The sequence below is a fragment of the Neomonachus schauinslandi genome, chromosome 14 (assembly GCF_002201575.2).
Source record: "Neomonachus schauinslandi chromosome 14, ASM220157v2, whole genome shotgun sequence".
Taxonomy (NCBI): Eukaryota; Metazoa; Chordata; class Mammalia; order Carnivora; family Phocidae; genus Neomonachus; species Neomonachus schauinslandi.
In genome coordinates, this window is record NC_058416.1 from 79,796,374 (window position 1) to 79,813,190 (window position 16,817).

At 37.0% G+C, this 16,817-nt stretch overlaps 1 protein-coding gene across 1 annotated transcript in view; it reads left to right on the forward strand.

The window, feature by feature from the left end:
• The window catches only part of MED13L (mediator complex subunit 13L), a 295,260-nt gene that overhangs the window by 95,028 nt on the left and 183,415 nt on the right, over window positions 1-16,817 (forward strand).

Consider the following 16,817-nt stretch of genomic DNA (forward strand, 5'->3'; position numbering starts at 1 on the left):
CTTTCCAAGAGGTTTTTAGATTTTTGTGTAAGTATAGACCTAGGCAAAACTGACCTCTGGTAACAGAAATCAGGATGGTAAATACACTTGTTGGGAGGTAATGCCTGGGAGAGGTCATGATGGGGGTGGGAGGTGAGGGTTCTGGAAAGTTGATTGTGGGTGTTGGTGATGGTTTGGATAGGGGAAGGGGAGGTACTTGTTACACACATGTGTTCACTGTGTGAAAATTAGTTGAGTTGTACCCTTACCATACCTGCACTTTTCTGATACTTAAATAAAAATTTACTTTATTAAGAAAAATGTAGTAGGAACGCACGTAACTGATTTACTCCAAAACTTAAGGGTTTGAGGAATGATGAAGCAGTGTATGTTAGAAGGGTTTTTCTTGCACTCTAGGCATTTAATTAAATAAATTCAGGAAATTTGACGACTTCTCTGTTCTCAATCCCTTACACATACCACAGCTCAGAACTACTGAGATAATTGATTCCCTCCCCACCCCTTCCTGCCTTTAGAAGTCTTTTTTTTCCTTAATTTTACTTATTTATTTGAGAGCCAGTGAGAGAGAGAGAGAGAATGATAGAGAGCGCGCAAGTGGGGGGAGGGGCAGAGGGAGCGGGAGAATCAGGCTCTCCGCTGAGCTGAGCAGGGAGCCCAACTTGGGGCTCGATCCCAGGACCCTGGGATCATTACCTGAGCCGAGGGCAGATGCTTAACCAACTGAGCCACCCAGCTGCCCCCTGCCTTTAGAGTCTCAATATTCTTTTTTACTTTCTGGCAGAGGCAGTAGTATTTTCCTGTGTGAAGATATTTCTGTATTTTCATATATACAAGTTTTCACTTTTTATCTCATGTGATAGACTTCCATATTCACTTTGAAAACTCTAGAAGTTAAATTTGTTATCTGGTCAAATAGGTGTTGGCAACGAGTAACAACTGTTCCACAGAGACATCCCATAGAGATAAACATATTAAACGAGACCTGGATTGGAGAAACCAGCTCAGTCCATGTGGCACTTATCTGTTAGCAGCAAAATTGCAGAGTCAAATACAGTTTGGCCCTTAGGTTGCTTTGAGTCAAACCTTTTCTCTTTTTTCTAGTGAAGAAATAACCCATTTATAGAATATGTAGTATCTCGTTAGCTCCAACTCTGGCTTCACATCTAGAAGAGGAGCAGCTTTAATTATTTAAATGAATTCAGTGTTTCTCTACTGAATCCTCTTCCCAGAGTTTGTCTTAGAATTATTATTTACTTTTGGTCAATTGTAGTGAATTTCTTTAATTTGTTCACCTTAACTAATCATAGAGAAGCCTTACATCTTAAATTATGTGGTGCCTTTTTCTAATTTGTATACTGTAGCTGCTACTTTTTCTACTTTGCCACTGGGAAACCTTTATTTCCTTAGGTTATTTATTGTATTTTCTTTTTTTTAAAAATTTATTTATTTATTTGAGAGAGAGAATGAGACAGAGAGCATGAGAGAGGGAGGGTCAGAGGGAGAAGCAGACTCCCCGCTGAGCAGGGAGCCCGATGCAGAGCTCGATCCCGGGACTCCAGGATCTTGACCTGAGCCAAAGGCAGCCGCCCAACCAACTGAGCCACCCAGGCGCCCCTGTATTTTCTATTTATACTATGTAGTACTTCTGTTACCTTTGCCTGCAGATATATTTGCAGTATTCCCAAATTTCATATAAATGCTTGCACTGGGCTGTTCTGGCCTGGCCATTCTTCCTTTATCACATATAACATACTGTGAGAATATTCACTCAATTGACTGCTTTTCCTTTTGATTCCTGTAATTAAGTCAAGTTAAGTGATATCGAAGTGTTTAATTTTATTAATTTGGTAAGATGGAAATGAAAATAAAATTGTATGAGTGATATTTCATCTGTCAGTTGTTAGGCCAATATTTAGAAGTATTTACCAATTTCATATTTCTCTATTTTGATACTAACAAAAGCATACTCTGTAAGGCAGTTGAGGAAAGGAAATGTAGTATGTTAAACATCCTACATTTAGGGGTGCCTGGGTGGCTCAGATGGTTAAGCATCAGCCTTTGGCTCAGGTCATGATTCCAGGGTCCTGGGATCAAGCCCCGCATCGGGCTCCCTGCTCAGCGGGGAGCCTGCTTCTCCCTCTCCCACTCCCCCTGCTTGTGCTCTCTCTCTCTCGCTGTGTCTCTCTCTGTCAAATAAATAAAATCTTAAAAAAAAAAAAAAATCCTAGATTTAATTTCCTTCTTTCCTTGCAGGCATGGTAACAAGCTGTGAAACAGGAATGTGTATTTTTCATTATAGCATATTGAATTTATTATACCATATTTTAAAATACCTGTGTTAATATCCTGTATCCTATTATGTCAGAATAGGACTGTCATTTTTCTTTGCCTTTGTTTCTGGATCATGGTGACGTAGTTTCTTGATTTTCTTGGTCTCTCAGTTAGTAGTGGTTTTATTGATATTTGTGGTAATTATATTTGCAGTATACCTACATTTAGTGCTATATCTGACCATGCTGTATTTAGCCATTAAAGTTTTAATTTTTAGGCCTTACTGTCATTTTTTAAAAAGATTTATTTATTTATTTGAGTGGGGGAGAGGGAGAGAGAATCATAAGCAGACTCTGTGCTCAGTGTGGAGCCCAACGTGGGGCTTGATCTCATGACCCTGAGATCACGACCTGAGCCGAAACCAAGAGTGAGATGTTCAACCAACTGCACCACCCAGGCCTTACAATCATTTTGAAAACATGAGAAGGAAGTTTTTGATTGAAAATAATTCATTCTTCCATCTGTACTTCTTTTTCCCATGGGTAATAGTTTTTTTCGGTTTAGGATCACTGCTTTCGCACACTTTTTTGAGTGCTTCTAGTGTGCCTTATACCTACATCTAAAGATGAACAAGATGTATTTACTGATCTCAATTATATCACAGTCTGTGATATAATATTCTCTCTGAAAGTATTAGCTCCTGGACTGATAGTGATAGCTTTTGTCTGCTGTGGGAACTGAGAATAATTTGGTTTTTGCCTTAAATGGGTTGGAAGGAAGCATTATGCTGTAATGTGGCAATGCTTACTCCTTGAAAGACACTGGCTGGAAGGATGGAAATGAATGTATATTGAGAGCTTTACTCTGTGCCAGACAGTTTATGAGGCATGTTTATATATGTTATCTTAGTTACTATTCTGTACAATGATGCTGTGACACGTGCAGTTTTCTGAGTTTACTGAGGTGCTGATAAATGGACAGACTCACGTCACACAGATGCCAAGTGAAGGCTCAGGGTCACTCAGTCTTAAGGTGCTGAAGTCAGGGCTCTAGGACTTTTTGACTCCGTACCTTTTTAGTATGCTTTGTTGCCTTGGGTAGATGCTTAGCATTCCAGATAAAGTAACTAGTGAGGAGTAGAAAGAGGCCTAGATTTTATAAAATATACTTTCATTTTCTGTGGCCACTTACAGAAGACAGGAGGCTTCTCATTTCTAGAGAGTGAAAACTGGAAGATGTTGTTTCAGCTGTATTTAATAGTCTTGGATGTATGGTGCAAGGATCTCTTTGGCAGTGACATCATGAGCGGCCTGGAATAATGCAATAGCATTTTGCCATGGCGTTTCTCAGTGAGAGTGAGGGGAGGGAATCACATGTGATCGTCATCTGATAGAATTTTCACATCTGGACACATGTGATTCTTTTATTTTAAAAAGGAACCCTTTGGTCCTTTCTAGAGTCATTGACTAGAAGTGAGCAGTTACATAGAATTTTAACTTTTGCGAAATTTAGGGGTATGTGTTAGGTAGGATTTATATATCCCAGTGGATCTTGATTGAGTTTTTTTGTGGCCCAAAAGAAGGTCCCCAGTTTTATGTCACAGGGCTCTGCCTGGGGTTTGGCCTTTTTAACACTCGTTGATTTAGAAACAACAGCAAAAGTCTTAGGTAATGAAAAAGAAGTCATGTTTATAAAGACTGCATAAAGTGGATTTTTTTTTTTTTCTTTTTAAGAAAGCTGAGAGGGACAGTCAATATTTATATGGTAAAACAGAGTTTCTCAAAGATTGCCTTTGATCTGTGTATCTGATCAGCAGGGTAAAATGTAATGGGGATGAATGTGAAGCCCTTCATTGAGGTTTTTAAAAAGCAGATTGGCAGGTATAGATGGAGGAGATGGAGCTTGACACAACTGTGAATGAGAAAGAGCTGGGTATTTGGTATATGACTAAAAAAGTTATGATAGCTAGGCTGTCTTAATGGAAGTGTTGTGTGGTTTACCAGTTTTACTGCTCTGTCTTCATCTGAGATGTCTGGGGTTATATGCTCATTTTAGAAAGCTTCATTTTAAGTAGGACTTTGAATACTGGAGCCATGACAGAAAGGGTGGCTGGGATGGGGCTCAGTCTGGGGACCAGATGCTTGCTCAACAAACCTGAGGCCATCGGTTTTTAGCGAATTGGTCTGCAGCCCACAGGGGTGAGAAGAGGTCCCTTAGGCTCTTTAAGGGAGTGGAAACAATTTTGATGAGGCACAAGCAGTTTTACCCACCACTGCTTCTGCACTATCAGTGCAAATGCACAACACAGTGCAAAAAGGCAAATAATGTCTTAATATTACAAAATTGTATTTATTTGAGGGAGAGCGAGCATGGGCACACACGTGCAGTGGGGAGGGGCAAAGAGGCAGGGAGAGGCAGTCTTAAGTAGTCCCTGTGCTGAGCATGGAATTCCATGTGGGCTGAATCTCACTACCCTGAGATCATGACTCTGAGATCACCAGCTGAGCCAAAACCAAGAGTCGGATGCTTAATGGACTGCAGCACCCAGACATCCCTTGAAGACTCATTTAGGCTAGCTTATACCTTCTCATTGGCTTTCATTTCAGAGGGTGTTTTGTTTTCTCTTCCTCCTCCTCTTCCGCTCCTCCCCTTCTCTGCCTTGTCTGTAACACCTGGGGGGGGTGGTTTCCATTTTGGATTATGGTATTTAAACAAGTGTTTTAGTATCTGTGTTATATACGCCTGGCACTTGTCTTTTCCTCCCACATTCAAGCATTGATGGACTTGTTTAAACAGAAGATTGTCTTTTCAAGGTTGTTGAAGAAGAAAATTCTTATTTTAGTTTTCATCTTGCCTTGAATCACCCCTAAGTTCCAACTAAGATTATGGGAGTTTATAAAACAAGACCACTTCCAGGAAGTATCTTGGATGATTAAATAGTTGTGAATGTAGAATCGGTTGGATTCTGTAGGTTTATGGGTTGTCCACATTTAAAACAGGTTCAGTTTTCCCACCCTCCTTCTGATTGGAGGACTACTTTCTCATCACAAAATGGCATTTGTGCACTGAGTCATAAAAATGTTTATGAAACACCAGGTACTGTTCTAAGAGTTGAATAAAGAGGTATGTTACTTCTGTTTAATACTCTTATTTGTTCTTGTGGCTAATTTAAGAAATCTTTGTAACATTTAGTATTTTATATTTAGGATTAATTTGCCATTTTGAACTTGAGGACTGCATTCACATATGGCTCTTTGTTTTGTACTTCTGACAGGTAGTAAGCACAAGATTAGGTTGGCTTAAGAGGTGGTGGTGATAGACTTGGTTCAAGTAGTGTAGATGGTCTTGAAATATTACATGTGGTGTGTTATTATAAGGTGTTAAAATGATTGTTACGCTTTTTTAAAAAAAAAGATAACGTATTTTATCTTGACTATTTTAAATGTGAAAATGTCTAAAAGATGTTACTCCTTTGAATAAACATCATTAAATAAACTTGTTTGTCAATTCATATGGATTTTTATAAAATACAGTCCATCAATTCCAGGCATGGAAAGCAGTATTATAGCTATTAGCATGATCAATACATGTCAAAAGGAAATGCTAGCCGCAAAGCAATAATGAACAAGGAAGTCAAGAAAATAAAAACTAGGTGAGGAAAGAACACACTGGAATATCTACATGGCAGTAACACAGTCTTTAATAAGGTAGTCAAGTTTAAAGGTTACCATATGATATTTTGTATTTGGCTCTCTCCACAGTAAATTGTGTCCTAATGGAATACACAGAATGTGATGAGTTGATCTCTTGACATCTCAAAGTGATCTCTACATAAAATAATTACTTAGAAGTGATGGCCTTTACTTAAAGGACAAGACTTTTAGAAGTGTAAATATTATGGGGAAAAATTAAACTTCTAAATCTCTAAGTTGGCATAGCTTTAACAAGGAAGAATGAATGTTGTACAGTATCTCCGGGGCTGTTGATTATGACATTTTTATAGTAAAGTATTACACCCCTAGTAGTCTGGCTCTGATCTACTTCCTGATTTTTAAAAATCATTTGTTTAATTTGCCTGTGTTTGAAGGACCATTTTCATGTATAAAGAGCATCATATTACTCTTTTTTTTTTTTGCCAACAGTTTTATACCCTAGTATCTTTTTTATTCCAACAGTAAATTAAAATGTATTCTTTTCTATAAGCCATTTATTCTCTTCAGGGAGTTTCTTTACTGTCTGAGTTTTGTTTTCAATCCATTCTCCTATCCATTTCTTTATCTTTGCAAACTCATCTTTAATCTTTTGTCTCTTTCTAGCAGTCTGGGTTTTAAAGACTTAACTCTAGAATACCCTTTTATGTTTGTGATGTAAATTCATGGGGTCATGTATGAAGAATTTTGTCTTCATTCTCGAAGTCAGAGTATGAAAAATTTGATCCCTGAAGAGTACTTTTCACAAATTTCCAATTCAGTGAAAATAAATTGTTGTGGGATTGCGACTGAAAATGTGGCAATAAATTTTCCAGTGAAAGATGCATATTGATTTCTTTAAATCCCCCTCTTCACTCATTCATTCAACAGATATTTATTGAGTGCTCAGTTTGTGCTAGTCACTGTGCACAAGCACTGGGAAATACAGTGTTGAGTACAAACTTGGTCTTACAGCTTTTGTATTTAGGCTGTGGGGGAGAGGGCAGATGTTAATAAAATCACCTAAGTGAATGAAAAAAAACCCCAATATGGTGGGTATGGCAATTGCAGACTGTGCAGTGTTATATAGATAATATGGGGCTTAATAAAAGGAAATCCGAGTTAATCCGAGGAAGTGGTGTTTGGACTGAGATGTGACAGTAAAGCACACTTAAAGGAGATGAGGCGAGGAGTGATGGTATTATGCGAGAGAGAAGATAGCAGCTCTTGGTGGCAGGAGGCTTGGTATAGTCCAGGCGTGAAGGAAGACCAACCATTGTGGCTCTAGTGGAGAGAACGCCTGGGAGTGTGGTATCAGCTGAAGCAGATCTGAGTGTCATCTAGGGATAGGTGAGGCATAGCCAAGCTGCCACTTGTTTTCCAGGCATAAGGGCTTGGGTCTTTATCTCAAGCACAAGGAGACTGAATTCACCACGTTACGTATTTTTTTGTTTAAAGATTTATTTATTTATTTGAGAGAGTGCACACGAGCACAAATGGAAGGAGGGGCAGAGGGAGAGGGATAAGCAGACCCCCACTGAGCAGGGAGCCTGATGCAGGGCTTGATCCCAGGATCCCAAGATCATGACCTGAGCCACCCAGGTGCCCCTCCATGTTACCTATTTTAAGCAGGAATAGGGCTTGGGTAGCTGGGGATTGAGATGGGAACCGTGTGGCCCTGCCAGGCTTAAGTGTGCATGGTGGGCAGAACTGGATGTGGCCAAAAGTGGGCATGGGCATTCTGGTCATGAAACCCTCGTAGGAGTCCACAGAAATGATGGTGTCCTTGTTAATTGCTTTAAGCTCTTTCTCAGTCTTGTTCAGACTTATCTCAGAAGGGCCTTCTATCCTTTCTTGAGGACACATTCTAGCATGTTTTCATTGAGTTTTCACACACCAGTGAAGAAGACTGCTGTGTTTCTTTGGATGATTAACATAGACCTCATAATCCAAAAGCGGGCAGTGAAGGCTAGTATTTTTAAACCTGTATTGTAATGTGCTTTTGGAAGACTGATTAAAAAAAATGTAATTATGTGAATATCAGCGGATCCTTAATTGGTTTATGCTCCAGCTATACTTTTTGCTAGTCATTACTTTGGCAGTGGAATCTTCCAACATGAACAAATGACTAAAAAGTAAACGTAACTTGAAATATTTATTAGTGTAGAGTAGTCTTTATGTTGTATATTAATTGTAGCCTACATTTAAGTCCTTTCAAATTAATTCTTTACCTGGGCTGTAAATTTTGCTTCTTGGTATTTCTTTGTAACTAGCAACACTTTTAAAAATGTAAATTATGGTGGGCAATGTGACATTGGTTAGCAGTTATTTATCACCAACCCGTGGTCCTATGTGTAATTGTCAGTGTATGTATACTGAAGCTGTAGCAGAAAACTAGCACCCTCTTCTTTGGCAAATGTGACTAAGAGTGGGAAATAATGCCCAAAGCCTTTAGCTGAATAGCCATCTGTTTAAAGTGTCTATGTTTAAATGTAGTGACTCATGTCACATCAGTCAGAAGAGGCTCCTACAGCTGCAGCAGCCTCTGTTTTGGTTAAATAAATAAACAGAAAGCGTTTCTCTTTCATATTTTATTGCTCTATTCCTAAATCACCTTTTTGTTGTTGGCCTTTTTTTCTTTTGGATTTTGGTTGAGGAAATGAATTGTTTATAGACAGGTAGGGTCAGCTCAGGAGTGAATGATCTGAGATTATTGAACACATTTTTATGCCAATGTCTGTGAAGTAATAAATTTAAAACTGTGAGAAAAACTTTTTTTTTTTTCTTGTTGAGCTGTTTATGTGCCTTAGCACATAGTACTGGTGGGAAAAGAAAAACATGGATACGGTGAAAGATTGTGCTTGAGGAGCAGCAAATCAGTACCTGGGGGTAAGCAAGCCCAAACCATTTGAACCCCGTCATAGCTCATGAACCTGTAAGTGGACCTATTTGTTTTCAAATAATGAAAAATTTTCTGATAAATATCACATAGTCAATTCCTAGTATTGCAACTTAAAGTATCTTCCTTTTTCTCCCGAGGAGATTTTCAATTTTAATTCTTTTGTCATCTGATGCCTTCAGTGAATGGAAAAACACACACACACACCACCACCACCACCACCACCACCACATTATTTTATTCTTTTGATAGTATAGCGTTGAAAATATATATTGTTATTGTGAATTTGAATTTTCTACTATAGTAAAGGCTTGGCGATTTGGAGATACTACTGGAAGGTCAGCTTTTATTAGGGAATGGTCTGTTTCATAAAAATATTTTAAAAATTCAGTTTCAGTTTAATTCAATTCCAAGGAAATATGTGTTTGATATGTGTGTAGTTTTCTAGTTAAAAGGACTTTACTATGCGTTTTTATAAAAACACTGCCCATGTATATTTTTAAATGCACCTTATGAACAAGACAGTTATCCCTGAATTTTTATTATGTAAAAAGAGGAATTTCTGTCTTGGACTAGATTTTTTTTTTTTATTAATAAAGATGATATTGTAATTAGCTCATTGATTGTAAATACCTGCTTTGGGTGATTTCTGTTCCTAAACCTTTGTGGGTTTTGTTTGTTTTGGGTTTTTTTTTTTTTTTTGTAAATATATTAGGCAGTTTTATTTATATTCTGTACTGTGAGAATTCTGAAATGTTAATGTTTTGCATTAAAAGGGTCTTGATTTCATAAAACTTTTAATGGTCAGTTGAATTTGAATTTTTAATTAAAATGTTAAGGTATAATGAAAGAGAAAAATAGATAATCATTTGACTCAAAACTATAATTTTTAGGGGCACCGGGGTGGCTCAGTTGTTAAGCATATGCCTTCGGCTCAGGTCATGATCCCAGGGTGCTGGGATCGAGCCCCATATCGGGCTCCCTGCTATGCGCGAGACCTGCTTCTCCCTCTCCCACTCCCCCTGCTTGTGTTCCTTTTCTTGCTGTCTCTCTCTCTGTCAAATAAATAAATAAAATCTTTAAAAAATATAAAGCAACAGGTCAATGAGAATCAATACATAGATATTCTTCTGGCAAATTTGCTGGTCTTTTTAAAAAAAAAAACTTAGTTTTTAAGGAATTATATATAAAAATTGATGGCCACGATAACAAATTGATCAAATTGTATTGTTTCCTTAATAGGGTTATTTGGAGATATATGAGATCTTACTGATTCTGGAAAAAATCTTGTAGTTAATATATATATAGTACTCATTCAGAGCTTCTCAAAATATTGATTAAATAATTCCTGGGTCAGGATGAGACAAGTGACAGTATTGAAAATTCTGAAATAGGTTTGGGCCTGAAGGATTGTGCATAAAGTGGCCCTCACCTTCAATAGAAAATGCGTGGATAGAGTTTATATAAGTAACTGTGCAGCCTTACCCATCCTCTACCCTATTGTGTTAAATCACACCCACAGGATTATGTCCATTTAGCATTCAGTCCTGAAAGGATATTATTTCTTCTCATTTGGGATACTCATATTAACATATGCCTCATCAGTTTCACTACAAAACAGTAGATTAAGGATGAGTAGGTTAGAATGTGGTGAGTAAGGGGGAGAGTTTGTTGGGGAGAATGGTTAGAAAGTGGGTTAGAATACTATTTAATATTCAGGCCATATAGATATTTGTTTTGTCAGTGTAGATGTAATTTTTTCTGGGAAACCTTTCTGATACCACCAGTTTGAGTAAGCTGCCTGTCCTGTGTTTCTTAATAGCACCCATTGCTACTGGCACAATAGCTTTTGCTTGTTGATATTTTAATTGGTTGTATCTGTCTCCCCTGTAGCTTATAGGCTCTTTTTAAAGGGAGGCACTGTGTCTTACCATTAATCATCAGAATCTAGTGCCTAATAGATATTCATTCAGTTAATATTTATTGAATATAATTGTTCATCTAGTTTCTAGATTGATAAATATCTAGATTGATATTTTTGGGAGCAGTAATGTGCATGTTTGTGTTAATGTAATCACAGTACAAAGAATTTGGGGGCTAATACTTGAGGGGCCAGAATGTGCTTGAAGGATGATAGGTATTTTCATACATGTAGATTTTCCCATCACACTTTTCTGAGGCTCTAGGTGCTGCCCAGAACTGCTTCAGGCATCACCACTGGAGGAGTTCAGTGCAGGTCTACTTTTAACTCTTTTCTACTGGGGGCTTGATTGTAGCCAGGTTCCTGCTTTAATAAAAGTTTGCAGACTAAGGATCTAGTTCAGTTTCCTCCTATAGATGAGACCCAGGGCCCAAAGGGGCTCAGTGACTTGTCCTGTTTCTTGTTACACCCTGACTGGGCTTTGGAGTGACTGTTGCAGTGTTGGCAGACCATTTGAAGAATGAGAGTTGGTCACTGTTGTTACACTTCATGGTTCATATAAATTGTTCCATGTTTACTAAATTTGTTTCATTTAGTAGCACTGAAATGTATGTTGAAAAAAAGCATAGCACTTGAAAAAGTGCTTAAAAATTGCTCTTGCCTAAAAATTAGCTGTTACTTTTTTTTTTTCACTTTACGTTAATGAACACTTATTTGGGACTTCTGTGTTCCTTTGTGGGAAAAATTTAAAATTCCTTTCAATTTTATTATCACGAAATTTGACCAGATGATATGTTGATGATTTGAATTGTAATGGAATTGTTGGAAAACTGAGCTATAAAAATGGTGTACATTATTTCTTAGTTTATGTTATTTTTGTTAACCGTGCAAGTAGTGAAGTAACGTTTATGGAGAAGAAATCACAGAGTACGTATAACTGATTCCATAAGACCACGTAGTGAGTCCTTAAATGGGACAGAGAGATGAAATTTTAATGAAACATACAGTAATTGTCAGGACCACATTAGCTCTTTATTATTTCACACTAATGCTTTGAAATAAAGAACAGGATTTGGCATATTCATAATTCTTTCCTCTTGAGAATCAGAGTAATGTTCAAGGTTTAATTTAAAAATCAAGAGAAGCTATTATTATGGAATTAAATATATAGATGCTGCACATATGGTCTATAAATAACTTTATATATTTATATGTGTTCATAAACACAGTACAACCTTTCTCATTCTTTCCAGTTAAATATACCCACGTGTGTCCTTTTAATAATATATCTTTTTCGCAGATGTCACCTTAGAAAACAAGATAACCAGTATTGGTGGTTTAGTGCTTTTTTTCTTCAAATCTCCAAAATTCAATTAAAATTTAAAGTACATAGGAATGTGAACTGTAAATTAAGAAATGAATTAAGGGACTTTGAGGAGTCTGATTATATATAAAAGTAATAAGAAGTTGTGTTGTGGTGTTATATAGACCTTAGGATATTTAAAGTGGAGTTCATATCCACCCTGCTTGGTTTTCTGTCCACTTGGTTAAAATGTATTCTGGCATTCTCTGGGCAGACAGCCAACACTAAAATAAACACTTGGTATTGGAATGGTTTTTGTAATGTCTACATAAACTCTGAGATTGGGATCTTCATTTGTTGGACATAATCTCAGAACTTCTACTTTGACTCTGTTGTATTCAGTGAGACAGAAAAGAGAATTTATTTATTTCTTTTTTAAGAAGCTTCTAAATAAATATTATACTGTGGATTTTTAACTCTTAATGTTGACCTTCTTTTAAAACTTAGAACTCAGTAAAGAAAATTCTTTTCTAGGAAGTGATGGTGGTGGGGTTTTTGTTATTGTTGAATGAAGGTGGAATTGAATGTGTGTTTTGGTTTCCTTAGAGAAATAAGATATTACAACTATTGGTTGATGATTGACATGAACAATTCTTAAATTTCTGGGTTTGTTACAGACTAAAAAAAACATATACATCCAAATGAAGCACTGGACTAGTTACGTAGTCTTGGAAATGTTACTTTAGCTTTCTGTGCTTCAGGGTCCCCATCTGTGAAATGGAGGTGTTGTAGTATTTACCACATAGGGTTAGTTATAGGAATTATTAAATGACACAAGGTATTTGAAGTGACCGACATAGTAAAAGTCCAGTATTTGTTAATCATTATTATCAACATTGTCAAAATGCTAGTCACGTGAGCAGTAATTTTGGTTCCTTATCTCTTCCTCTTCTTACTCCATTTCATCTCTGATTATTAGTTTCTCTCCCCTCAGATCCATTGAACTTAATTTTGTACTATTAAAGCTTTTTCTTAGGAATTGGAGATTTCTACATTTATTCAAATTTATTGCAGCCTTTAATTCAGTATTCTTTCATTAGTTAATGTGGAGTAAAAAATGGCATCCTAATAAGATGTACTCATATGTATAAAATATGCTTCAGTGAAAAGTTGTATGTTAGAACTTACTTTTTCTGGGGAATGTTCATCATATCGTTGGAGAGAGATTTAGTATCACTGCAAAAATAAAATTAAGATGGATGAATTAGAACCGTAACATTGTTAAGAGTAATACAGACTTAAAGACTTTAACTTTTTTTTTGAGAAATAAAATCATGACAGTTCATAACAGAATGAAGAAAAATTCTTATAAATAAAAGGTTTAGAAAAGCCATTCTAGAGTGAATTGTCTGTAGAAACATAGAAATAATTGATGTGCAGAAATTTTTCCTCTGTTGAGTAAAAAAAATAAATGGAGTATAAATTTATATATGTAGTAAGAGGAATGGTATTTTAATTTCTACTTACTAAATCATAAAAATATATAATCATGTGCTTATATGTATAATTATATGTCTTTGATCATTTTAAAATGAAAGAATACTGAGAACCAATATATTTTAATGTTTTTGTGTTTTGAAGGACAAAAAAAAATTCTGTCAGTAGACTCAGTAAAGAATATTTCGTGTGTCAGCATTTTCAAAGTTTGTTTTTTAAGTAGGTAAGTGTGAACCAGACACTTGTTTTAAGACCTTGTGTGGCCAAATGCTGTTCCAGCCGTTAAATGCTGCCCAGTACTGCCCACAGTCTACTGATAGGCTTGGATGAAAAAGTCCTATTCCGACTGTGAGTGTTTCCATGAGCAAATATGAAATGTACATATTGTGGCTGAGCTGTGGTATGTTTGCTCCATTTAGTCTCTTGGCCTTCCTTCATTAAATTTAATTGGTTTAAAGTAGATAGGGATTTGGAAGTGTTCGGGCCTGAAACAGTGTATTGTTTTCCTAAAAATATTGCTTTTAATTGTTGAGTTCTTATTTTTCTGTGGTTGGAATTAAATATCTATCTTTTAATAGATTTTAAAAGGTGAAAGTTAGGAGTGTGTGTCTATTTTATGCTGTGTTGGTACTTTATACGCTATTTCATTGAATTACTAGTGTGTCTCTTAAGCATTATTGACATGGATTTTCCATTCTTAAGTATACTAACACTTTAGTTTTCTGAAACCCTCAGAGAATGAGTCATTCTAAACAGGTTTCTGGATAAGGTGAGTTTGAACTCACAGTGTGGGAAAAATATTTTCTATGAAGCTAATTCTGTTACAAAAGTAGGATTTTTCTTTCTCCTAAAAGTATACTGACCAGAACTAGCTTTCAAGTTTTTTATTGGATGGTGGGAAGATGACTCTGGCTTATCATTGTCTTGCCACTGAATGGCTTTGGCAGTACCAGAGTCACAGTGTCAGGCTTTCAGAGGTGTAGGACTCCATGAGAGAGGTCTTGCAGTCCCGTAATGAACAGATAGGGCTTTGGGGACAGTCTCGGGTTCCAATCCCATCTCTCCTGCTTGCGGCTGTGTGATCTTTGTGAAACTAGTAAGTTTCATTTTCTTCAATTGCAGAGTGGGAAATTAGAGTCCTAATACTTCATTGAATATGAGGATTACATGAATTAACATGGAAATCACTTAGCACAGCACTTAGCTCACAGAAAACTCTGTATAAGCTGTTTTTTTTTTTTTTTATGTTAACATCGTCACTGTTCCTCCTACAGTGACAAGAACAGTGCTGCAGGCAGCTCTGACTCTTGTTCTTGTTATATCTGCTATTCATTTGTTTTCCTTTTACTGACAGTGATGTGTGTATATGTATTAGGGTTTTTTCTATTTTCTATTTTTAATGAAGGGGTTATTTGTTTCTTTTTATCCGAATGTTGTCAGCTTGGAGAATGGAAGAACCTGTGAGCCATGAGCCATGGTGTAAGCCTTCAGTGTGTTTATGGGCAAATTATATTCCAAGCACAAAAGGAAAAATTAAGCTAAATGTACTCTTTGCATGTTTAAGGTAGAAAGTTTTTCTGTTTGGTTACAGAATTTCCTGCACTAAGGACAGTGGGTTAAAATAGGAGCAGATGTGTCTGGTCTGTTTCTTTCAAGAAGGGAGAAGTGCTTCCTGTGTGCAGGTGCCATTGAAATATTGACCATTATTTCTTCTAGGAGACTGAATTTAACTTCTGGCCTTTAAAAGTGTACACAACTCTTACCTTTAATTCTTTATTGTAGGGATCACAGTGATTTTTGTTGTTAATGACATATCCAGTTATTCCTGTTATAGAAATTGATTGCTTCTGGTTCTCTTCTCTCTTACTTATTTGTGGTGGTGAAGTGGGGGATGTGGGGAAGGTGGAGGACTGTGGTAGCCATCAGTCATGAGTATGCTCTAGGCCTTCTCTTGCTGATGGAGATGGCACTTTGGCCACCTTCTCCTTCCTTTCTTCCATTTTGTGGCTTTTAGCAAATGCTGGACTGTAGAAAGGTGATCTTTTTTTCCATGTACCCACCTCTCCTCCCAAAGCAGTAAGTTCTGGGTACAGTGAGAAAATAAGACTGTTTAACTAGGCTATTCTACCTTCCAGCAGATTGGCCACTGCCAATCGAGTGCAGAGGGCAGTGGGAAGAGATAGCATTTGAGGGAGCCAAAGAAGCAGAATTTGACACTTAGGTACCTTGGGCAGGAATATTAATAATAACTAACATGTGTAATTATTGTGCGATGTCATTGTCCTGTTTATGTTACATACTAATTTAATCTTTGAACAAGTCTTTGAGCTTTGTATTGCCATTTTTTAACCAGAGAAGAACTAAGGTTGAAAGAGGTTTAGTAACTTATCTGTGTCCATATAGTGCATAGCCTAGCTGGGAGTAGAATTCAGGTCTTACTCAAATTTTTAATTAAATTTAAAAAATTATTTTTAACTTCTATTATGAAAAATTTGAAATATATGAAAAAAGCTAGATAGAATGTATTGAACACTCCACATACATTTCACCTATACTTATAATTACAAGTTAATAATGTGTTACCATGCTTGCTTCATCATTTTTGCTCTTGAAAGTTTTAAAACTAGTCCTATAAAGTATGACATTACTTATGTTAGTAGGCATCTTTTTTTTGTCAGTATGCATCTTTAAAAAATAAGGGCATTTTCTTACATAACTGCACTGTTTACACATTTCATTTAGTTATTCCTCTTAACTTGGTTTTTGTTGAACAGCCCTTCTCTCTTCCTTCTCTTTTTCCATACCACTGAGGTTTTTATTTTATTTTATTTTATTATTTGACAGAGAGAGAGCACAGGAAGGCAGAGCGGCAGGCAGAGGGAAAGGGAGAAGCAGGCTCCCTGCTCAGCCCCAATGCTGGGCTCCATCCCAGGACCCTGGGATCATGACCTGAGTGGAAGGCAGACGCTTAACTGACAAAACCACCCAGGCACCCCCACACCATTGGGTTTTTGGAAAGACTGGGTCCTGTGACTCCCAGATTCTTAGCCATGATACCCTTCTGTTTTCTGAGGAACCCATGCAAGGGAAGTGGAAAGCAGAGGGTGAGCGAGTGGGAAGCCCCCGAGGTTTACCAAGTGCACCAGGCTGCGGCTTGCATTCTCTGAGTGGGAGACCTAGGCTGGAAGTTGAACAAACTACCTGCAGATAGAATTTGACACTTTGGTCATCTATTTC